This window comes from Vulpes lagopus, chromosome 1 (genome assembly GCF_018345385.1).
Source record: "Vulpes lagopus strain Blue_001 chromosome 1, ASM1834538v1, whole genome shotgun sequence".
NCBI classification, from domain to species: domain Eukaryota; kingdom Metazoa; phylum Chordata; class Mammalia; order Carnivora; family Canidae; genus Vulpes; species Vulpes lagopus.
The window spans coordinates 147,052,806-147,061,698 of record NC_054824.1 but is presented as its reverse complement, the minus strand read 5'-3'; the positions used below and the strand labels follow the sequence as shown (position 1 = coordinate 147,061,698).

At 50.1% G+C, this 8,893-nt stretch overlaps 1 long non-coding RNA gene across 1 annotated transcript; it reads left to right on the top strand.

The window, feature by feature from the left end:
- The first annotated feature begins 5,951 nt into the window (after positions 1 to 5,951).
- LOC121489129 lies at positions 5,952 to 8,093 on the top strand. The gene is made up of 3 exons (XR_005987281.1): positions 5,952 to 6,474; positions 6,722 to 6,883; positions 6,987 to 8,093. It is a non-coding gene; the product is annotated as an uncharacterized LOC121489129 (long non-coding RNA).
- Positions 8,094 to 8,893: the final 800 nt, after the last annotated feature.

Here is an 8,893-nt window from a genome sequence, read left to right as displayed (position 1 = left end):
CCTCTGCGCCCCGCCAATTTGTGCTCTATAATAAATAGAATCTTAAAAACAAAACCAAAAAACCATATAACCATGAGAGCACATAGTAGGACTGCTCCCAGAGCCTCAGAAGGGGCTAGTGTGAAGCAAGGGTCCCAAACTTAAAAGCGAGAGCTGAGGCTTAAACTCCTGTGGCCTCACAGTCAATGCTTCTGTGCGGCCAACAAATGTTTGCTGAGCACCTATTACGTGCCGGGTGCTGTTTCCAGGAATGCAGCAGTCCACAAATAACCCATGTCTCAGACTTCATGATGCTTACATTCTAGTCCCACTAAAGCAGATGTGTCCCCTGGCTCTGGACAACAGGCACCACAGACGTATCGGCTCCCGCTGCCTGATTTGGAATAAACATTTCTGGAATGGATAAACAAACAGTAGCACGAACGGAACATTTCAGAACCAAAGACTGTCATGCGACCGGGATTCAGTATGACAACAGCGAACGGTAGTACAAATTACAAAGTGGACTCAAAAGCCAATGCAGGGGCACCTGGGTGGCTCAGTGGTTGAGCGTCTGCCTTTGGCTCAGGGCATGATCCTGGGGACCTGGGATCGAACCCCGGGTCGGGCTCTCTGCTCAGTGGGGAGCCTGCTTCTCCCTCTGCCTATGTCTCTGCCTCTCTCTCTGTGCGTCTCATGAATAAATAAAATCTTTAAGAAAAAAAAAGCCGATGCAGGGTTATAAGGGTGGTAACGACACGGGTGTGGCCCTGGGTTTTCTAGGACGCAGCAGGACTATTGTTCTGACATGCGTCGGCACTGGCAGGTAACCAGCGATTCCTCCTTCTTTCTGGAACTAAATTGGCACTCTAGCTAGTACACCTCCAGGCCAGGCCCGCCTCAGTGCTGAGAGGTGAAGACGGAAAGAGACAAGAGAGAACCTGTCCCCTCTCCGGTGTGGCCGCTGTGTCCTCTGCTTCTGCCCCCACCCGAGCCTCCGGCCCCCAGCCCCTGGCAGGTGCTCGGCTGTCCCTCAGCACAGGCAGCCTCGTTCTCCCCGCGGACCCCTCCTTCTCAGCAAGGACATCTGATGACGATGCCCACTGCTTCCTGTTACCGCACCTGCAAAGTGACCTGCGTCTGAGTCCTCCGTCTGTCCTGACAGTCCTGGCGACATCGGACAGCCCCAGCTCCTCGGCTTGCTAGCCCTGTGACCCTGAGCAACCGAGGCAGCTGTGTCGGTCTCTGTTGAAAATTGGTCCCCACTTTAAAATGGGGATAATATGGATGTCTATTTTAGTGGGTGGTTGTGGGCACTGTAGGAGATGCTGGGTGTCAGGCTCAGCCCTACACTGGACATGGGATCTTTTCTGTCAAGGTGACTGTTCCTGCTGTCCTCCTGCCAAGGGGTGCCCCTTGGGGTCCTGTGTGAGGGTCTCTTCCTCCGCAGGGGAGGGTGTGTGCCCACCTGCTCTGGCTTCCCTTCTTACCCCCTCTTCATCCCAGTGACTCCATGGCTTCTATCACCACCCAGAGCTGGAAACAGGTGCCCCATCTCCCATGGGCTCTGGACGCACCATCCAACCACCTACGCTGGCCCCCTCTCCCTCCCCGCAGGCCCTCCAAGTCCACGTGTTCAAAAACAAGCTTATCATCTTTCCCCACAAACCGGTTCTGCCTCCTGCTGCCCCTTTGGATGAACAGATGCCCCTCTTGGCCTATTCCCCCAGCTAGAAAGAGGTCTGCCTCCGTGTCTCCCTGGCCAGTGGATGATAGGCTTGGTGCCAGGCCTCAGGTCAGTTCCCTGGGCCTCCTCAGGTCTGTTCCCTAGGCCTTAGGTCTGTTCCCATCACCTCCAGCCTCGTCCTTCACCAGCCTCTGGCTTCCAAACTCCCTCCCTCCCCATGGGATGAAGCCCAGACTCTGGGGCCAGTGGGCTGGGCCTGGAAGCCAGGCTGGGCTCCTTGTAGCCTGTACTCACCTTCCCTGACTGTCCCCCTCTTCCCTCCAGATGTGCTCCCCTGCTTCCAGTCCCCGAAAATGCCCAGCTTTTGACCCCGCCACTTGCCCTGACCGGGACAATCGTGTGGCAGGCACGATGGTCAGGATGGGAGCCGGCTTCCCACAGCCCTGTGCTCGCTCCTGTTGTGACACCCCTGCCTGTGTCCAGGGCCCACCTGCCAGGCTCCTGCCAGCCCCCACATGGCTGGAGGGCAAGTGGGAGTCTCTCCTGTTGGATCTGTCTCCCCAAAGCACAAGGCACCAAGGGACATGATGGCTGGCTGAGTCAATGTCCCGCTTCCATGGCAGCCAGGAAAGCAGGTGCCCAGTGTGCGAGAATCTTCTAGAGCCCTCTTTGTTGGTATCTTAGCACCCACTGCAAACATTCTTTCCCAATCATGAGCCTCAGGCTCCAGGAAGGAAGTGGGAATAGGTGGAGGCTTTCCTTAGAGGAGACCCTGCGTTCTCTTCTCTGAGTAACCACTTCCCTTCCTCCTTATTCCATCTCCCGGACTCCCAGTCCTCATGCTCTCACCTACTTTTCCTTCCTTCTGTCTCGGTGGAGGAGGGGGTCCCTTCTCCCAGCCCCAGGTAGCCCCTCTCCCTGTGGGGACCCTTGATCCCAGGCCTCTCGGGAACTGTGGGCCTCCACCTCTCCCTTTGTCTTCACCTGTAATCTCCCCACCCCATGGTCCAGTTCCCTGCATGGTGGGCCCCTGCCTCTTCCACCCTGAAACACCTTCCCGCCCCTTCCTCCAGCCGCCCCACACTCCAGCCGCCCCATTCACCTCTCTTTACCAACAGACTCTTTCAAAAAGGACTTCCTAGTGTCAAAAAGACAAGTGACAACAAGGGTTGGTGAGGATGTGGAGCAAAGGGGACCCCGCACTGCTGGTGAGGGTACAAACTATAGAAAGGATGGAAGCATCTCAACAAGTGATGACTAGAACCACCACATGACTCAGGAATTCCACCTGCAGGTATTTATTCAAAGGAAACCAAATCACTACGTCAAAAAGATGTCTGCAGCCCCGTGTTCAGGGCAACAAGAGTCACAACCACCAAGACGTGGAGACACCCTGAGTGTCTACTGATGAGCGAGTGTGTGAAGAAGACACATGTGCACGCACACACGCTGGAATATTACCAGCCGTAAGAAAGAAGGAAATCCTGCCATTTGTGCCAACATGGGTGGACTTGAGAGTGTTGTGCTAAGTGAACTAAGAGAAAGACAAATACAGCAGGATATCACTTTGGTGTGGAGTCTAGAACAAAACCAAACCAAACCTGAAGTCACAGCGTAAGAGACCAGACGCGTGGTTACCAGAGGCGGGGGTGGGGGGCAGCGAGAGGAACCGGGTCAGAAGGTCCAAACTCCAGGCTGAGGCAGGTAAGCGGGCAGGGGCGAGGATCTCAGAGGTGACACTGCTGTCGAGTATCTTTGCACTTTGCTAGGAGAGTAAATCCTAAGTTCTCATTACAAGGAAAAAAGTTTTTTCTTTTTTTCTTTCTGTGTCTGTATGAGAAGAGTGGTGTTCCCGTGCTGTGGTCACTGTTTTGCACTGTGTAAGCCAGGTCCTCGTGCGGCACACCTCACAGGCGTGGCGGCGGGCCCATCACGCTTCAATAACAAAAGAAACCAATCGAAAGGAAGGAGAAGCAAAAAAGGGAGGGAAACATGACTTCCATGTGCACTTCCTGCTGGCCTGTTCTCAGCTGCTCCCTCCTCACCTACCCCCCTCCCCGGGAAAGTTCCTGCGAACCCCAGGGCGTACCCTGACTCCACTGACACAGGTGTGCGGGGTTTTCTGTCTCACCTCTCACACCCGCCCCCCTAAAGGAGTCTACTGAGGACCAGTCCTGTGTGCAGGTCTGTGCTGGGGGAGGAGAAGTGACCAGAGTGTCAGGTGTGGTCCCTGGGCGTGGAGAGGAGATTGAGTTGAACACACATGAAGCAGCATAGAGCAGCAGATGACAGACTGCAAAGATGTGCTGAGTTATAGGGCACTGTCTGTATGTGCATCCTGACAGGGAAACAGGAGAACAGTGAGGCTGGACACCCCCAAGGCGATTTTCAAGTGTAAGCCACCAGCTGAGCTACATACAATGGTCAGGATTTGCAGGGGCAGGGTGGGGTTAGGGAGCCAGTGCCTGTTAGAGTATGGAGTGAGCAAGAGGCTCCCTCAAATGTCTTCTTCATACTAAAGTGTAAATGACTGGCAAGACCCTCAAATAAAACCTGTAAGTCATCCTTGCCATCTTGCATGAAAGTCTTCAACTAAGACAAGTGACCTTAACAACAGAATTTCAGTCACCTACTCTGAGTTGGAGAAGAATATCAGAGTAAAACATATACACTCATCTATCTCTCCCTCTCTGACTACCAGTTTTCCTATATAAGAACCATGCACGAATTTGCCAGCTCTGCTGTGCAAATATTTTCCTTGCTATGAGGTCAGAGCCAGGTCTCTGCCTGCCTCAGGCACACACGGTCTCACATCCTCCCAGCGGGCTGTTTGTTCTCTTTGCTGTTTGATATCAATCTCTGTTCACTGTGCTTTTATAGCCCAGTGTTATTTTAATCAAAACCATGTTTTATTTGTTAAAAATCCCTTCTTATTTTGCACCACATGGCTCTCCCATGTACCGCCAAATAATATCAGATACTCACATACTGTTTCAAAATGCTCTGCATGGGATGGTCTGGATCAAACTTTTTCACGAAGGTGCCACGGGTGGGTTGTGTCATGGTCCCCAGTTTCACATGAGGAAATAGAGGCACAAATTACAGACGGTCCTGCGAAGCTATGGAGACAGACCTCCTCTCAGGAGAACAGATAGCCCCCGTCTCACCGGCACTCCCGCTGACCCTCCTGCCAGCTTCTGCCGGCTGCTGGCTATGGCCTTAGATCTTCTGCAGCCTGAGAAATGCTTGCCTTTTATTAGCGTGATGACCGTTTCTCAAACTGTGTTAAAGGACAAGTTTTATTCTATTTTAAAAATTTTTCAAACTGGGGCACCTGGGTGGCTCAGTGGCTTAAGTGGCTGCCTTCGGCTTAGATCATGATCTCAGGGTCCTGGGATCGAGTCCCATATCATGTTCCCTGCTGAGCAGGAAATCTGCTTCTCCCTCTCTGTCTGCCCCTCCCCCTGTTCATGCTCTGTCTCTTAAATAAAATCTTTAAAAATATTTTTTTCCAGCCATCCAGTGACATTTTAAGAATTGCTATAGAGTTTTCTAAATGCTGGCTTTCAATGTCCATGCTTGTCGCAGATGAACCAAGAACATCTTGCAGACCAGCACCGGTTTGTGGACCATATTTTGAGTAGTGCAAATGCATATTATCAGCAAAATCAGTTTCATGCTTTTATTTTTTAAAGATTTTATTTATTTATTCATGAGAGACACACAGGCAGAGATACAGGCAGAGGGAGAAGCAGGCTCCATGCAGGGAGCCCAACGTGGGACTTGATCCGGGGGCTCTAGGATCATGCCCTGAGCTGGAAGGCAGACGCTCAACCGCTGAGCCACGCAGGCATCCCAGTTTCATGCTTTTAAAATTTTATTTCATACATCCCATAATATTTGTTAGGTGATTACCACACAGCGGACAATAAACCAGGTGTGGAAAACAAGAACATTAGGGCTTTCACAAAGCTAACATTCTTGCAGGAAAGCAGACTTGAAACAATTTGATGCCAAAGACTAAGCAGGAGGTGCCAGGCCCAGAGAGGGGAAAGAGGCTTTTGAGTAGAAGGAAGGGCAGGTGCAAAGGCCAAGGCCAACAGGCAAGGAAGAGGCTGCTGAAATGAACGGTTTCCTACAGGTCTCTAGAGGGCACACCAAAGACTTTGCCTGTCATCTTAAAAGCTATGGAAAGCTTCCAAAGGGTTTCAGCTGGGAGCAAGGGGAGTGGTGGATAGAGATAAAATGGACAGATAGGCCTTTTATTAAAAAAAAAAAAAAGTTTTCCTTTTCCATTAATGTAAATCCAATGCATTTTCATGATAATTATAACGGGGAATTAATAATCTGTTACAGACATTTTCACATATGAACAGAACTTTTGGGACTGCCATCATGTAAGCAAGGATTCTCCATGATGTCCAAGCCTCTGAGAACACATGTGGACAACTGCCTACACCTGCAAAGGGCTCAGCCTATTGAGCGTAGCCATGTGACAGCTCTGGCCAGTGAGCAAACAGCAAACTCTGCCCTGGGTTCAGGGAAACTTTTTTTTACTTCCCAGATGAAAGGAGAGAGCCTGGCTAGCATGGTCCTGTCCCCTTCTCCTTGCCTTAAGAACGAATCCTGGAGGCACAGCAGCTGTCTTGCCACCATGAGGCGACAAGCACAAGGACAAAATCCAACACGGTGAGGTTGGCAGAACAGGAAAAAGAACCTGAGTCTTGGATGACCCAGCCTGGCCTGCCCCCCCACTTCCCATCACCTTGTGATGTGAGAAAAATACATCTCAGTCCATTGGATCCACAGTAAGTCTGGTTTTCTGATTCTTGGTGTTGAAAATAGTTGAGCTTTCCGGTTGGAAACGGATGGTCTGCAAAGTCAGATCAAACCGCACAGCACGGTGTTCTCCCCCTGTGGCTGTTTCCATCGTTGGGCACTTGGATAATTCAAAGGAAGAAGGCTTTTCTTTTATTGCTGACATTCTGTCCCCCTTCTCACCAGGCGCAGTAACAGAATAAGCAGCTCTGCTTTGTGTCTTTTGTTTCCTAAAAGGGAAAGAGCAGCTTCACGGCCTCGTGTAGAAATTGCGGCTATACTACACCACATCAGAATGTGCTGTTCTCATTTATTTTTTAATACAAACCCATCTTTGCATGTGGGCCCTGGCAAAAAATTGGTGGTTACGAAATATTGACGAAGGAGGTAACATAGGAGGTAAGTGACACACGGCAAAGGAATCTTGTCTTCAAATTACACAGAACGCGACCACTGTGGTCCGTGACACAGATCCCACATTCTTTCCATATTTACCCAACAGGGTTCCAGCAAAATAGAGCACCCGTTCCATTTGTTAAGGGACATGTCAAACTGTGTGGAAGAGCCGCAGGAAGGTCCGTCCAGCTGGCCTGTGCCTGCAGCCAGCTGATGGTGTCCCTTGGTGCCATCGTGCTCCTTCGAGAAGCAATAAAAATGGTTTGTACCACACTTGGGATGAAGTTCAGGAAGTGGGTCATCAAAGATGATGCACGCTCTCCTCTATTCTGCATCTATGCTGTGAGACATGCTATGAGTACTCAGTGCCCCACAATGCATTGATCTTCACGCATGCACACACAGGAGGGGGATTCGAAGGTACGCTTCTGGGCAGAGAGGACGCTGCAATTCCAGATGCACACTATCATGAAGCCCATGTTTACCACGTGCAGGGCTTTTTAAGATTATAGGCTGTCTTTCAAGCAAAGCAGCCTCTACCACTAATAATTCCATTGTATCAGACAAAGTAGGAAAAACGCTACTGGTTAGTGTCTCGAGCAAAGAGAAAATCAGACTATAAACTCTCGTGCCCATGAGAGACAGACTCCCGTGGAGAGCTATCTGGCCAAGGAATGCTGTCTTAAAGGAACACAACCGTCCGGGTGGCCAACTGAAAATACAAAATGCTAAAATGTATGCAGAGTGAAGCTGCCTTGGTTTATCATGGAGGTGCAGTCCCACGGATGGGGGTCTGGCTGAAACTCTGAATGTCACTAAATTTTGTCACATCCGGAGCATGATTAATGCCCAGAGAGGCTTAAGGACTTGTAATGAGGCTAATAACAACTGGTTACCACTGGAAAGTGGTCCTGCTGCCAGAAAAACAAATGATCAGACACTTAAAGCCTCTATCAGGATGGAAAAAGGCATTTTGCCAAGTTTTGTCCCCTCTTAGAAACCGCCTGGTCAGCTCTCTGAACTCTACTTGAACTTCAGCACTCCATAGTTGCTTCACTGGCTGAAATATATTTCTTGTATTTAAGCAGACCTACAAATCTATGGAAAGTTGAAAAAGTTTCACGTTCCCAATTTTTTGGGGGAAAAAAAGGAATATTATAAATAGACACACAGAAAAATACCTTATGAAAAACATTAAAAGTTCTATGGGGTTGTTGAGTGACAACTTTTTAATGCACCTCACATTTTCCAAATTTTCTAATGTGAACATACATTATTTTTAATATAACCAGGAAACTTTATAAACTTTTTAAGAAGGAAAAAAAATGCTTCGAGATACTCCTTAAAAAACCAGGTGGCGTTCTGTGGGTGGGGCAGGGGTGGGGAAGGTGAGTTGATTCTGCTCGGCCACTCACCAGTCCCTCGCTCAGTAACCAGGGTACAGGAGACCCACTCTGTAAGAGTAAGTGGAATCATGTATAGGGCCCTACGACACCGCGAGTTACATAGTAGGTGCTCAGGAAAGGACAGTTAGCATCCTCATTCCTCCTCAAATGATGATCAGTGTTCAAAATGCTTTCAGGGGGCCACCGGGGTCCAGTTCCTTTGATGAGAAATTTACCTGAATTTTAAAGTGGAAAAACCCCCAAACTGTCCTGAAAACAGGATAAAAGTGTAGGTGTCTCATTGTTCTGAAGCAGGGGAATCCTCCCTCCCCAAACTCCACGGTTTGCATGGACAGGAAGGGGATGATGGGAGGGTACGGCCCCACACAGAATTCCAGGGTTGGGGGGCCAGAGTCGGGCTGTTGGCTTCCAGACAGATGACAAATGTGAGGCGCTCACAACCATTTGTCTGGGATCCCCGGGCCCGGGGTCAGATGTGTGACAGGGGATGTGGCAACTGCCACTGGCACAGCTGCTGGCCCGCTGCCCCGGCAGGGGCTATTTCAGGTCTCACCCAGCATTCCCTGCCCCGTTAGCAAAGCTTCGAGAAATGCTTTGAACTCTTCAA